The 13,977-nt window shown below is 39.0% G+C and overlaps 1 protein-coding gene across 9 annotated transcripts in view; it reads left to right on the forward strand.

Annotated features, from left to right (window-relative positions):
* Window positions 1-13,977, forward strand: part of CREB5 (cAMP responsive element binding protein 5) — a 256,642-nt gene that overhangs the window by 122,202 nt on the left and 120,463 nt on the right. The window lies entirely within an intron of this gene.

The following is a 13,977-nucleotide window of genomic DNA, read 5'->3' on the forward strand; positions in this document are numbered from 1 at the left end:
GTACCTAAAGATTTCTCCCTGGCTAGTGATTGTGTGGTCTTATTCTGTTCTGGCTCCTCAAGGCCTCATACATTGTTGAATCTCTAGTTCTCTGAGATAGGACTTTAGGAATAAATCGGGTCATCTTCCAAAGTAGTAGTGTTGACCAAGTAAAAATTTTGACAAGATTTCAATAATCCTTCATGAAAGTCTCTAAAACTATGTTGAGAATGTGGCTCGCATTCAGACTTGGTTTGTATTACTTGAGACAAGATGTCCACGCTCTGTAGGATAAGAAAAAGTAATTGGAAGAGCAAGAGTATTGTTTCATCAGAGTCTAAGCTTCAATGAAATGTCATAGCCAGCTCAAGCATTTTAGCTTTTTATGATATGTTGAAAGGGAAACACAATCAGAGAGTTTTTTCCTTTCTTGCTGAACTTGAGATATCTCCCTGGAATACAATTTTTTAATTTTTTTTTTCACTGAACATGCAGAAAAAAATCATGTTTTACTTTGGTCTGTTGTAGTCCTTATTCTTTTCCAATATCAGTCGTCTTTCTCGCTTATAATCTACTTAATCGTACTGTGTTAGTGGCTGCTGTAAACAGGCCTTCTCACAAGATCGGTAGTGCCAAATCGCTGAGCCAGTCAACTGGGGAGGTTTCTCCCAGTTGTGAGATCCTGGTAGAAGAGTTCCTCTCTAAAATTTTATGCTATTTGCATTTATTTTCCGCCTCTTTGGAAAAAGTCTGAAGCTGGGTTTTGAAGGCACCTAGCACCTTTGTGGAAATTTCTTACAAAATGAGGCCTAAATGAATTTCTGCATCATCCTCCAGGCATCTTGTGAAGCATCATATCATGGCAGAGAGAAAGCACTTTCTCCTCAAGACTCAGCCTCTGGAAGCCACTGCTCCTTCCCTTCCTAGATGGTTGACTCCAAGAAAGCTTGGAGGTTTAGACAGTCTGGTCACATCACTTCAGATTCATGGTGGTAGGTCTAGCATCAGTGACATGGATGAATGACTTCAATAAAAAAGTACAGTGGAATAGCATCTTCCACAAACCTATTTGTACCATATGTTATGCCCCCAAATGCTCTTTTAGTAGAACCCCCAACCTTGGGGCCTTCTGTTTGTTATTAGTAACATTTGCTTTCAGTTCCTCATCATTTTTTCGTGAAGGGGGGGTGGGTGGAATATCTGAAAACAATAACTCTTGTTCATTGACATAAACCGGCTGTCAGTTCCTTGTGGGACCCGGGCTGATAAAAAACAGGGAAAAACTATTTTATTTGCAATGTAAGGAATTTTAGCCTGTGGAGGTTTTTAGTTCAACAGCAGTAAAGGTAGGGACAGCAACCAGTGAGGCTGTTAAAGGTTACATTCCCTCCTGCCCTCTCTTTTTCCCAGTCCCTTGAGTCATAATTAAAACTCCAGAAAGTGAGAAGCTGTTGCTAATACTAACATACAGTTTGGCACAACAGAATCATGCATTTACTGACTTGTGTTTTTTATTTCATTTCATTTTTTATAGGTCATGCTTAAATTTTACTTTACTATTTGGTTTACAAAGGGCTTTTCTGAATCTGAAACTTTTAATTTGATTTGAGATTTTCCCAGGTAAAACAATTATGGAAACAAACACCATGTTCAGCAGCCTGATGATAATTATCTCCTAATGGAACAATTAGGCACTTTAATCAGATGTGAATTTAGTGCTCTCAAGTTGAAAATGCTGGAGATGGTCTCTTGTGCTTTGTACTGTTTAGGATTTCTCCTAAGAGATTAGCTGGATGCAGAGCTGAGCTAATTACTCTTCATATCTTTCTGAGAGCTGTCCAGATTTGAGGGAGCAGTTACATAATAAAGATACTTATACACCAGGACTGAAACAGCTTACAGAGTTACTTAGATGACCCCCACTCAGACAAGACTTAGTGAATTTGGTGGATAAAGACTGGAAGGAATTTAGGATTTTCTAGTACTGCCATCAGCCATGTCCTTTATGCTCAAAAATGTTCTGTGTGACTCATTTGTAAGAAGGACACTGTCAACACAGGGCTCCTTTGAGTACCTATCAGGGAGGTTTATTTACAAGTCTACATCCAGTCATATCTTAACCAACTACTCACAGGTCTCAGAAAGCCATTCCTCATCAGAAGATGGTTATACTTTTAAGACAAGTTTAGTTGGAAGAGTTTTGCTTAGCCCTGAGGCTCTAGTGTATGAGCTTATACTTGCCTTGTACACATACCAGTGAGGCAATTTAAACTAGCCAGTGAAATCCTTGGAAAATCCCTCAGTGAAGGAAAAAGAATTATTGGCACCTGTTGGATTGCCATTGCCATTTCTTAAAATACATAGCCCCTTTTAAGGTCATCTGTTTAACTACTGGCCACCCCTGACCTTGCAGTCTGGTATGATTTCAGCCTAAGGTAATATGAACTGATAGATTAAAAAAGAAGTCTCCCTCCTTCTGCAGATACATTTCAGTGCTTAATAGCCATTTGTGTTATCTTTTTTTCCTTTCTTGTCTATGGGGCAACAGCAGTCAGTCTCAGAAAGCCTGGAAAGCTTTGGGTCTTAGTTCATATGAGGTTATACTGTACACCACAGTTCTCAATTCTTTCTGAATGTTGAGATCACAACATTTAGATCAGCCATCCCCTCTTTCCTGTTTTGATGTTGGTGTGCCAGATGTGGCTTACCGTGAGGCAAGAGTCTTTTGGACTTACTGGAAGACCCCTCGCCCATGCAAGAACTCAGATTTAGAGACAAAAATAAAGAACAGCATCTCTTGAAACGCAGCTATAATCCTCAAACAGTACTTCATCAGCTGCTGTCCTCACAATATTTCTTGGTGCTACTATCTGTCCAGCACAACACCAGAAATGTGAATTGTGTAGAAAGCTTGCCTTGTTTTCATTTAAACAATAGCACACACTTACTTCTCTGTAAATTGCAAGTAACCAAAGACTATTAGATCAAGCTGCTCGCAGAGAACAAAATGTTGCAAATTGTCAAATCCAAGAGTACTTCCCCTCTAGATAACATAACAGAGTGTATCTGTTGCCATATTTAATAAGGTAGAACTGAAATTTTGCATTCAATTATAAGACAGAAGCCTGAATATAAGTGCTTTTTATTAGCTTAGCCACTAAAATTGGAAAAGAGAATAGAATTACTTGAGAAATTTACCTGTGCTGTTGCTTCTTGGAGTAGTATTTTTTATGCTCATTTTCTATCCATTCCCTCCATCCATTTTTAATAAGAACAAAATGCAGACCGAGATACCAACTTCCAGATGCATTTTTGCTATCCTGGGGAATGTTTATTTTCATTTTGAAACAAAGTGAACTTTACTATCTCAGAGAAATTTAAAATAAAACAAAAAACTCTTGAATAGTGTATTGACACAGTGCACTTGTTTCTAAAACCTCAGAATAAGTCAAATAAGTATCCAGACTGAGTAAACAGCTTATTTACTTTTTAGGCATTTTTAGCTCCTGGTACTGCCCCCAGTTTGATCTCTGGCTTCTTGATTATTGAATCCTGAGGGTAGGGTCAGAGAACCAGATGTTCTCTCTCTTGCTTTAGGTCAGAAGTTGGGAATACCTCTTTTATGTCTTCATGGTTTGTGACCTGTAGACATCACCATAATATAAGTAATAATAAACAGGCTGGTGTGAGCCTGGTAGAACTTCTCTGGAGACGGTGGGGTTATGTTAGTATAAGGTAAAAACAAGGCTGATTATTTGCCTAGAGGCATCCTGCATTCTACATATATGTAAATATAACTACTAATTAATATCTGAGTAATATTCAGAGTTGCTCCTAGGTTGTAGCTGCACAAGCTCTTTCTAATGGTTTTCATCTTTGTCTGTGCCAAAATGATATTTAAACGTATGCCATCGTGGAGGCGTATTAATGCACCCCTGGTATTGCTGAGCACCTTCTTATTTTCTAATGCAGTGGCATTGTAGATGGCAGACTTCAGTGCCATTTACAGTAGTGCATCCCAAGTTCCCAGGGCTGTTCGTCTGCATGCTGTGATGGGAGATGATTGACATTCCAACACCTTTCTTGTCCACACAGCAAAGCTCCAGCATTGCCAGCTGACACTTTCTTTTCACGCTGGAATTCAGTAGTTATAACTCAGTCTGTTTGCACGTCTCAGCTTCTATTTTTAAGCGCCACTAATCCTCAGCTAAGGGCCAGCCTCCATCTGGCCTTACAAGGGTGGGCAGTGCTGAGGGAGGTGCAAGGAGCCTTCCCAGGCCTTGTGCAGCCTGCCCCAGGGCCAGGAGCAATCCCTGCCTTAAAAGCAGGGACATCTTGCATGGTCTCTCCCTTGAGCGCAGAGACAGCAAGTGGCCAGGGATGCTGTGTCCCATGTGTGCAGGAGTGAGCACATTCCCTCTCTGAAGGATGCTCCTCAAACAGCAGCGTGAATCTAGCTCGCTCTCCCACCAAGCTTTGTGTGAATTGTGCAGCTGAACTTCGATTAAAAAACAAACAAACAAACAAAAAACTAGGAAGGCCTTCACTTCATATGCTTTTCCTCAAGTTAATAGTTGACAGCTCGCTCAAGGAAATTAGGGCTGTTGTCACTACAGACCTAGCCTTGTGTTTCCCTAAACAACAGGAAAGTAGTGATAATAGAGTGGAAGTCCTGGTGCGAGGCTGAGCGTTGCTGAAATGGGTAAGGAAACAGACTTCGGCCTGTCAGAGGAACATTGTTTCTGCTTGAACACTGTCGGGAAGGAGCCAGAGCACCAAGATGGGGACATGTTTTTCTCTTGTTTTATTTCTGTGTGGTTTTGCAATCCATCTCCTCTACCGGCTCAGTGAGGAAGTGGAAAGAGGCCTTCCTGCCACAGATTGCTCTGGCTGCCCAGCTGCTGTTGCATCCAAATAGACCGTGGAGACTGGAGGGCTGGTTTTACAGTCTTTTGAAATAGCTGGCTTATTGAAGCAAGGCGGGATCACGCCTGCTCTCTACTTACTCCTGGGAATGTTGAAGACCATCCTGAGAGCAACTACAGATAGGGAATTATGTTACATTTTCTGAAGAAAAGGGGGTTAGCACGCGTAATCACTTCCTGTTGAAGGCTATTGTCTGTTAAATAGCCAGCAGAAATATGACCATTACAGCTTGGAGAGGACATGGCTTCAGTGTGCTTTTACAATCAAAGTAGCTGAGAATAATGCGGTCTTTTGGGATTTTTATTCGCCTTCTATTTACTTTATATCCTTTGCTCAGGTGTTGAGTAAAGAGTTGGCAGCTGAATCTGACTCCTGCTGTGTTTTTAAGCAGCCCAGTTGGGCCCTGAGCAGTGTGATTCTAGGAGGGCAAGGCCTTTGGCTAATAGCAGTTGGAAGAAGGATGGTGGCTTGGAGGGCATGCACAAGGAAGATCTAACTAATCGTAATACCAAAGGATGTCAGTGGCTGTAAGGCATCAGGCTTACTGTGCTGAAAAGGCCTCACACAGTTGCTGTGCCTCTAGGTTTAAAAGCTTCCATCCATTGCCATTAACCTTTTGCACCAAAGTAAAACAAGTTTGGTTAACTTTTTCTTTAATGTTAGGATTCACGATGAAATGGATTCTCATCGCTTTTTATTTATATATGCTAGGGCCCACTTTACATCTTGTGCCTGGATCCACAATATCTTTTAACACCAGATGGGGAAGTGTGCCCCAGTGCAAACTCATCTATCATGCGTTACACCTGATGTCAAAGAAAGAGGGGCAGTACATCCTGTGCAAGTTAACCCAAGCTGGTTTTCCAAGAAATACCTTCCAGCATGCACCAAGCAAATATTTTAAGAGATTCTAATTCATTTACTCACTTCCACAAAAACTCAGCAGGAAGGTAGAAGTTGTGGTACTGCACTTGTATTGCTGCTCTTTTGTTTTACTCATTAGCTTCAGTTATGTTATTTCCTTGAGTACTTCTGAAGCTGGTATGAAACTTTCCAAGTTGGATCCTTAATGAGACATGCTCATGAGTATCTGCACCAAACCAATCTGAGCAGTGAGTTGCACACAGTGTTCTGAAACCACCAAGTATTTTAACTCCATTCTTTCAATTTTAATTATACAAATGAGAAAAGTAAATAGTTGGCACTCTGTGTATGAAGAAGCTATTAACAATTTTTTGTTGTTTATTATTTTAATTATTAGAGAAACAAAATATACTATATATTTTGTTTTGCATAAAATTATATAGACAGTAAAAGTTTGTGAACAAAGAAACACATTTTGCACTAATTCCACAGCACTTCTATTTCATTTCCACAGCACTTCTATTTCATTTTATTATATATATATATTTATTTTGCTTCTGAGAGTACTTCTATTGAATTCAGGGAACAGTAGGAAACCCACCCACCAGCTAATTTAACCTGTAAAAATTGTCTTTCTGCTAGTGAAAAAAAAGTGAGAGAGACTTAGCCTACCGACTATTTTATATATCTCATTTCTGTTTCCAAGATTATTCATTGAAACCCTGTTGAATTTTTTATTTTTTTTTATCTGTGAATTTTGTAATGTATTTCTGCTACTACTCTAAACTAGGAGAAAAGAGCAAAATGATTTATGTGCTTAGAAAATCAATCAACAACTTTATAAAATAAAAAAAGGTATACCTACAGATGTGAGATCTTTAAAAAAAAAAAAAAAAAAGGAAGGGAAAACTGCCAGCCTTTTTATTGGTCACATGCAATAGGACAAAACCAGACGGGAGGGGGGATGCTGTAAACCAAAGCATTCTAAAATAAAGGCATGCAGTCATTTAACCCTATTTTTGTATGGTTGGTCTTGATGTTTATATAGTGAGCCTTTACTGGCCTGCCTGCTTATCTGGGTGAGGCATCTTTATATGGCTTAATTGCCCTTTTATCAGTTGTCTTTGAAACCCCTACACGTTGACATATTTTTGATCAAATACGTCTCTTGTGTTGTAATCCTGGTTGATGCTTATCTGAAAATGTTTCTTCTTCTCACTTGGAAAGTCTAACTGGAAGGTGTCTGCAATCTTCTGTTTTACTTCACGATGATTTTACACAAATGTTTGGGTTACTTCTTCAGAGCTGTTTTCTTCATTCAGTCACTTTAGATTACGATAATCAGACAGTAACAGTTACGGAGTTAGAGAGCAAAAGGATGTTTTATTTGAATCCAAAAGAGAGTAAGTATTTGAGTTTTGCATCTATTTGACATCTTTACACATTCCTTTTCTATTACTGTGCTTTAGTCCATGATTCCAATTCATTTAATTTATCATAAGAAAAAAAAGTACTTTTCGTCCTTGTTCTGCTCCTCTTAGACACACGCATTTTTAAGGCTCTGAGCCATCCTGTCCCTTCACATTATTTATGATCTGAAGAAAACATGCTTATTTAGAAAGAATAGTTATGTGACTTAGACAGAAAACATTGTACAGTATCCAAATAATAAGTTGTAGAGGCAAAAGCGTTCTGATTTAAGAAAGAACATATTTGAAAGGATATTTCATTCTTGAAAAATATCTTTTCATTCTTTTCATTCCTGAAAAATTCTTGTTGTTGGGTTAAATTAAAAGAGAGTTTGTGACAGCATGTGGATGAAATGTATGTGAAAATATACAAGTCATTTACATATGCAGTTACTTCGACCCTGCCAACTGACTTCCATCTGTGCTTGCATTGAAATGGAGAATTAGATCCTGTATTTATTAGTGCATGTGCAACAGGTGGACGTTTGACCCAATCAATTATGCATGTGATATTAATACAAGTTGGGCTCTGCACCGAACTTTTTACAGGAGCAGGGAATTTATTCTTGTGACAAAGATGTATTTCAGGGTGAATTATGGCACTGTCCCTGCCTAGGTTTTATTGTTTGTTTTTATTGTGTGTCAGGCTTCTTCCCTTGATGCTCCAGGACAGCCGTGTAGCTGGCTCTGCTACTTTGACTGTTCTTGTTTTCAGCCCCACAGGTAAAAGTTCATGTTTTGTTGATGCTCGAGTGTCTGGCCTGGCAGACATGTCACAGAAAGGAATGGTATTTCTCCTTTTTCCCACCTGTCTGCCCTGGGCTTGGGTCAAGGTAAGCTTAGGGTAATAACAAAGGAGCCTTGCAGAAAAAAGAGTCCTCTGCTCTTGCAGACTAATGCTGCAGAGCAGTGGGAGATTTCATGTGTAAGTTTTGGCTATCCACTCCATCTGATGTACATAACTTATTTTGTTCCCCACCCCTCACCTTCAGTCCCTTCTGTTTAGTGTTGTACAGTGCATGCCTTTTGTGCCTGCTCTTTGGGACAGCAGATAGTAGGTCACTCAACACCAACAGTTTAAAATCTGGGATTAAGGGCAATGTTGTACCTAATTAATCTACAGAAGGATTGTGTGAATGGAAAAAGTTATGTAAACTGATTCTTAACATTGAGAATAAAGTCATAATTCTTAGTCTTATGAAAAATGATGGAGGAAGAGCTTAATTTCCACTCTGAGTGGTGTGGACTTCAAATGTAATCTTGCAGAGCCCTGCCAAAGAACTAATACCAGTACAAGGATTGGACTTGTAGTCAGTTGACATTGAGCCAGTTTTGACTCAGAGGGTAGAGTGCTACTGACTGAATTGTTAACACTGAGCAGTTGGGTTTTCCTAGGAGGCCACTAAGCCAAAAATGTGATCTTGCACAGCAATGCAGTACCTAATGAAACATGATGAAATCATAATTTTATATGCTGTGATTTCCTTGTGCCTGATCACTTTTACTACTTAGTTGGCCATCAGATCTGAGCTAATTAACTAGGCTTTCTAGGCTATGAATTGTGATGATTGCAACATTTGTTTTCCCACTATTTGCAGCTGTTGTCCAACTATGACTGTTATCTGTGGCCTGGGAACATCCATTCTGTAGTTCATGTCACTTTCAACAGGCTGGCTGAGCTCCCGTTATCCCTGCAGTCTGCGAAGCATGGAGGTCGAGCAAGTGCTCCAAACTAACCTCTTTCTGTCGTGACTATGTTGCTTCCAGAGCTTGACCAACTTGGCATACTTGGGAACTACAGTCAGTGCAGTAGAGATTTAATCCATGGCTATGGTATGAACTGCTTGGATGAATCCCAAACCCAGAAGAATCCAACACTGGGATCGGTGTAGCTTGTTACCTTGAAATACTCACTTTTAAAACCAAGTGTAGTGGCTTTGCCATGTTTAAGCTGTTTCTTTACTGCCATTTTATGGCATGCCTTTTCAGCCATCAGTGCACGTGAAGGCCATGTATATGTATTATATACTGACATATATTCAATACCTCTTCCTTTATATGAATTCCCCATCGTTGCAGTGCAACCTGTTTGGCAGCGTACGCATTTTTCTATACGCTGCAGAATAAATAAGTAGTATTCAGGATCAGCTGAAAATAGATCTTCAACTACAGTTTGCCAGATCCATAAGTAAATGATCTAAAATAGCACCTAAACTCCTGTCTCCTACTACTTTACCCTTATTACCCAGAGGTCTGCTTTGGGCTGTGCATCTGTCTCATGTTATGGTGATGGTGGGATAGTTGTCGTTATTTGAGGCTTTCAGTTTTTGCTTGAATAATTCATTTTGCAAAATTCTGGCTGGTCAGTCTCCTGTGTAATATAGCGGAACCAATCAGCCGTCTTAAACCGGCTGGTTAGATACATGCGTGCGTAGCTATTACTGCAGTCACACGCTCATTCACTGAAATATTCTGCGAGATGTTTTTATTGCTTTATTATGTTTGTAAATCTCTTTGTGCACACTGAACACTGATTGAGCAGAATGATCAACTGCTAGTTATAATTTCCTGGCCGTTTACTGAGCAGGTATAATAGCCTGGCTTATGACTCTCTCAAGCTTTTAAATCAGCTCCTGCTGACATCGTTCACTCTGCACCTATCTCTTCTGTAATGAATAGACACAAAATAAGGGACGGGGGACAAGACCGTGTCATGTGCAGCTTGAGCACTGCCAGTAGTTCCTGCTAATGAAATAATACATGATGCCAATTTTCTGGCTTGCCACCAACTCTGTGGGCAGTTTTCCAACTGCATGCTTCCCTGGACCCAGATACATTGATTATCTCATGTACTAAATCCAAAAGTAAGCTTGATTTCAAAGGCTGAACATTTTGCAGCCATGGATAACAGTGGCTGCCAATTTCTGTATGTAACATTTTTGGAAATACTTCTCAAATGTGACCCGTTGTCATGTGTGGCCCCTGATTGCCTTTTGCTCTGCACCTAGTGTGTGTGTGTGTATCTTTTAATGAATCTTTTCTTTCCTACCCACTCTGTATCTTCTTTATAAAAGATCATTCAGATCTCACAGCTGTGCTGAAGGGCTCTGGCATGCACCAAAAAAAGCACGTCTGCACTGATTCACACAGAAATGTAGAAGACAGTATCAGATAGACAGCTAGAGGAGGTCTAGCCCACTGGCCCACAAGCAGCTCACAGTGCTCCCAGGAGGACTTAGGCTGGGTTTCTCAGGCTCCAAGCTGATTAAAACAAGAGGTAATGTGAAGGCCATATCAAGTCTTGATTCTGGGGTTAGGGGAAGAAGCTGACAGCTGTCTTGCAACTGGAGGTAAAAGGGGCACAGATAGCAGCCGCAAGTATGGGAAAATCAGCTTTAGGGAGAGATAGTAAAGAACAAATTAAATCCTAGTATGCCTGTGTTTTTCTTCAGGGTATGCATATATTCACAAAATATACATTAAATTCCTGAGTAGACTTAGAGAGCAAAAATTAGGCACCAGAGTGCTGTGCTTACTGTCTCTTAAAACAGGGCATTTCCAGCTAGCTAATTTTAAGTATAAAAATTACTTATGTTCTGAACACCATGAGTGCTCACTGCTGTAGAAAGCACTTGATATAGACAGCCCCTGTCCTAAAGACCCATTAACATATGCAGCATCTGACACAAAACAGACAGAACTCAATAGGAATAACTAGGATACATACTTATGAGTGGCAGTGTTTATGTGCTTGTGTAGTTGTGATTAGGATTGTCACAAAAGATACTTTTGAAAAAAGTGGTTTGTGGGGCTTGTCCTTGGCTGCCATGTGAAAGAATCACTTCTTCTTGAGCGGTATGGGTAAAGATAGGCAATGAGTTAGGAAGTGGAAAGGGTGTACTGGTACAGGGAAACACAGAGATGCTTGCAGGACAGCTAGGCTTGCATCTTGGAGCTGTTGGCATTTCATAAAAATATAGAGATAAATATCACTGTAGGAATAAATGCACATTATCACAATAAAAATCTAAGTCTCATCTCTTCAGGCTGTGAAATTCCTATTTGAGATTTGTTAAGGTCTTTTTGACTTAAAAACACATCAGCCACAGAAAGCTCAGATCTGAAAGTTTACTGAGTATGACGTGATTTTTTTGTAATACCATTTCATTTTCTAATGTCATTGTTATATTGCAAAGTGCCTGAGAGCAGTTTTAAAACTCTGGGCAGAATTTTAAACCTGGTACTGAAGCTTTTTGAGAATGTATGAATGAGATATTATGCCCAGCTTGGGTTAAATCCTTTAAGGTCAGAATCTTTTTGAGAATTTGTAATGCGGAATCTGAGGAATATAGGAAGTTCAGAGACCTTCGGAGAGGATGTTGATTCTATAACGTTTAGGATGCAAAACTAGTAAATCTTGTTTTTCAAACTTTGCAATTATATACTTTATGAAAATGTCATCAGTGACTTTAGCCAACAGGATTTAGACAGTAAAGCAACTCTGAATTTGATCCCTTGTTTTTGTTGTTTTTTGTAGTAGTAGTTGTTGTTGCCAAAAATTTGGCATCTGACTTACTTTCTTGAGGGACATTATATAGATATATAGGTCCTCCAAAAGCACAGTGTTAAGTGTAGTGATTAACAGCTTGCCAAAGATATATTACTTTTCTGAGTGTATTGTTTACTAACTCTATGGCATTAATTTGCCAGTGTCCTTTAAATTCTCTGCTCTGAAGACTGGTTTTGGTGTTAATATGGAGACTGTATGGCTTCAGTGAGTTTTGCACAGTTTGCAGTTAACTCATCACCCATATGGTCCAAGTTTAACTACACGGAAATTAAGAAATGCATTGTATACCATATCATCTTCCTTAATTATCTTACCTGGTTCTTTAGCTGACTATATAACACAAAAAAGGAAAGATATTGACTGCCACTTCTTTCCACTAACCTCTTGCTCTTTGACTACTTATTCTTTGTAAAATTAAGTACTTTAAGTTAGTGAAAATGAACACAACAGCTTGAATGTCTTTTGTAGTATGCAGATCAGTAGCTGTTCTGTCAAGTTACAGGGACTTGGAAGGGTCCATAAAACACTTCTTTCTCCATCACCACTAAAATTATACTGAACTCTAGAATCACTCCACCAGCAATTAAGTTAGCTTCATGTCAGCTTTTTAAAAAATAAATGTATTTTACCAAAAGCAAAATCCATAATCAACCCATTAGACCTAAAGATCAGTTGCTAGTGTAATGGAATGCTGATATTAAAAGACAAAAATTATTTTTTGTCTGATTTGAGTGGAAATTTCTACTGTACTCTCCATGTACTTGTATTACATACTTCAGGTTCCAAAACACTTTTCAAACTGCAGCTGAGATTTACATGTCTAATTTAAGATCTCTCTGATATTGAAACAGAAAAAAATAGGTGCTGCAAGCTCTGTGGTAGGATCACTGTTAGCATCACTAATGCATCAAAGTAGCATACATGGCAGATAGTAACAAACTCAAGTAATAACTTAGAAATTTTAGAAGAACTTATTTCAGGAGGTTTAGTTTCCTTAGCTGGAGCTGAGCTGTGTTATCAACCATGGTGTTCCAGAAAAGTGGGGTAACAGTGGGGGCTATTTCTAAAAAATGCTGATTTTTTTCAGGAATATAATAAAGCCAAAAATTTTAGTGGAAAATATTAGACTTCTCATTTAACACCCCACAATATTCCAGTGTGGATTTTCTGTTGGACTGGGGAAATAAATCAGGACATTCTTGTGGGAAGCAATTTTTTCCTGTGAAAATGAGTAATCACAAAAATTTTAATTTTTCAAAGGCCTCCTCTTCCACCCAGGTTTAAATATTTTTAACCACCCTTAACCCACTTTTATTAATATTGGCATGGATTATTTAGAAATCACAGATAGACCACAATGACTAATGGACAATGTGGATGAAATACTTTTTTTTTTTTTTTTTTTTTTTCTAAATTAATCTCTTTTCTGGTAACTTAGTATCTTTTCTGATACTCTGTTATGAAAGCACACCGAATGTTTCTGCCCAGTCTGTGCATGTACGAGGCTGATTGATGTAGCTAGATTTCTCTCAGAAGCAGATTTGAGGAATGGGAACTATTGCTGATGAGAACTGTTGCCGGCAGGGATGGGATGTACATATTCTGGGGATAAAGGAGTGGCTAAGTTGCTTGCTTAAAAGGGAAACTGTACCCCAGAGTGATTTTTACAAGCTGTCATTCTGAAAGGAGTCATGCCTCATTTAGGAAATTGGTCTTTAATAAAAGCAAGAAACCTGGGGGAAAGACTACACCTTGGACTTCACTTTTTATCGAAGAAGCCAAAACAGAGCTGAGAGGCTGAATGCTGTTTTGAAGAGCTTGGGACTTTTTGCTATCAGGGGAACTTTTCTAGAGGCTGAAATAAATCTTTCTCTGAAGACCCTTTATAATTCTGTCAAATAGTTGAATCCAGAAGTCTGCTGAAGCCCTATGAAAATGTGGTTCTACAAATGTGGTCTTATTTAATCAGCAGGTCCTTGAGAATATGAAAGACATTTTCCAAGTTGCACATTGACATGGGATATGTTAGGGAGAAAGTAATTACAGTCATGTCTTGCTGGGGGTGTAACTTCACTGCTAAGTTGAATGGGAAAGGGTAGTCTCTATTTCTTTAAAAAACAGCAAGTACTAGAATACTTGGAGTTTAAAAAAAAAAAAGATGCTTGTTTT

Source organism: Cygnus atratus, chromosome 2 (genome assembly GCF_013377495.2).
Source record: "Cygnus atratus isolate AKBS03 ecotype Queensland, Australia chromosome 2, CAtr_DNAZoo_HiC_assembly, whole genome shotgun sequence".
In the NCBI taxonomy this organism is placed as follows: domain Eukaryota; kingdom Metazoa; phylum Chordata; class Aves; order Anseriformes; family Anatidae; genus Cygnus; species Cygnus atratus.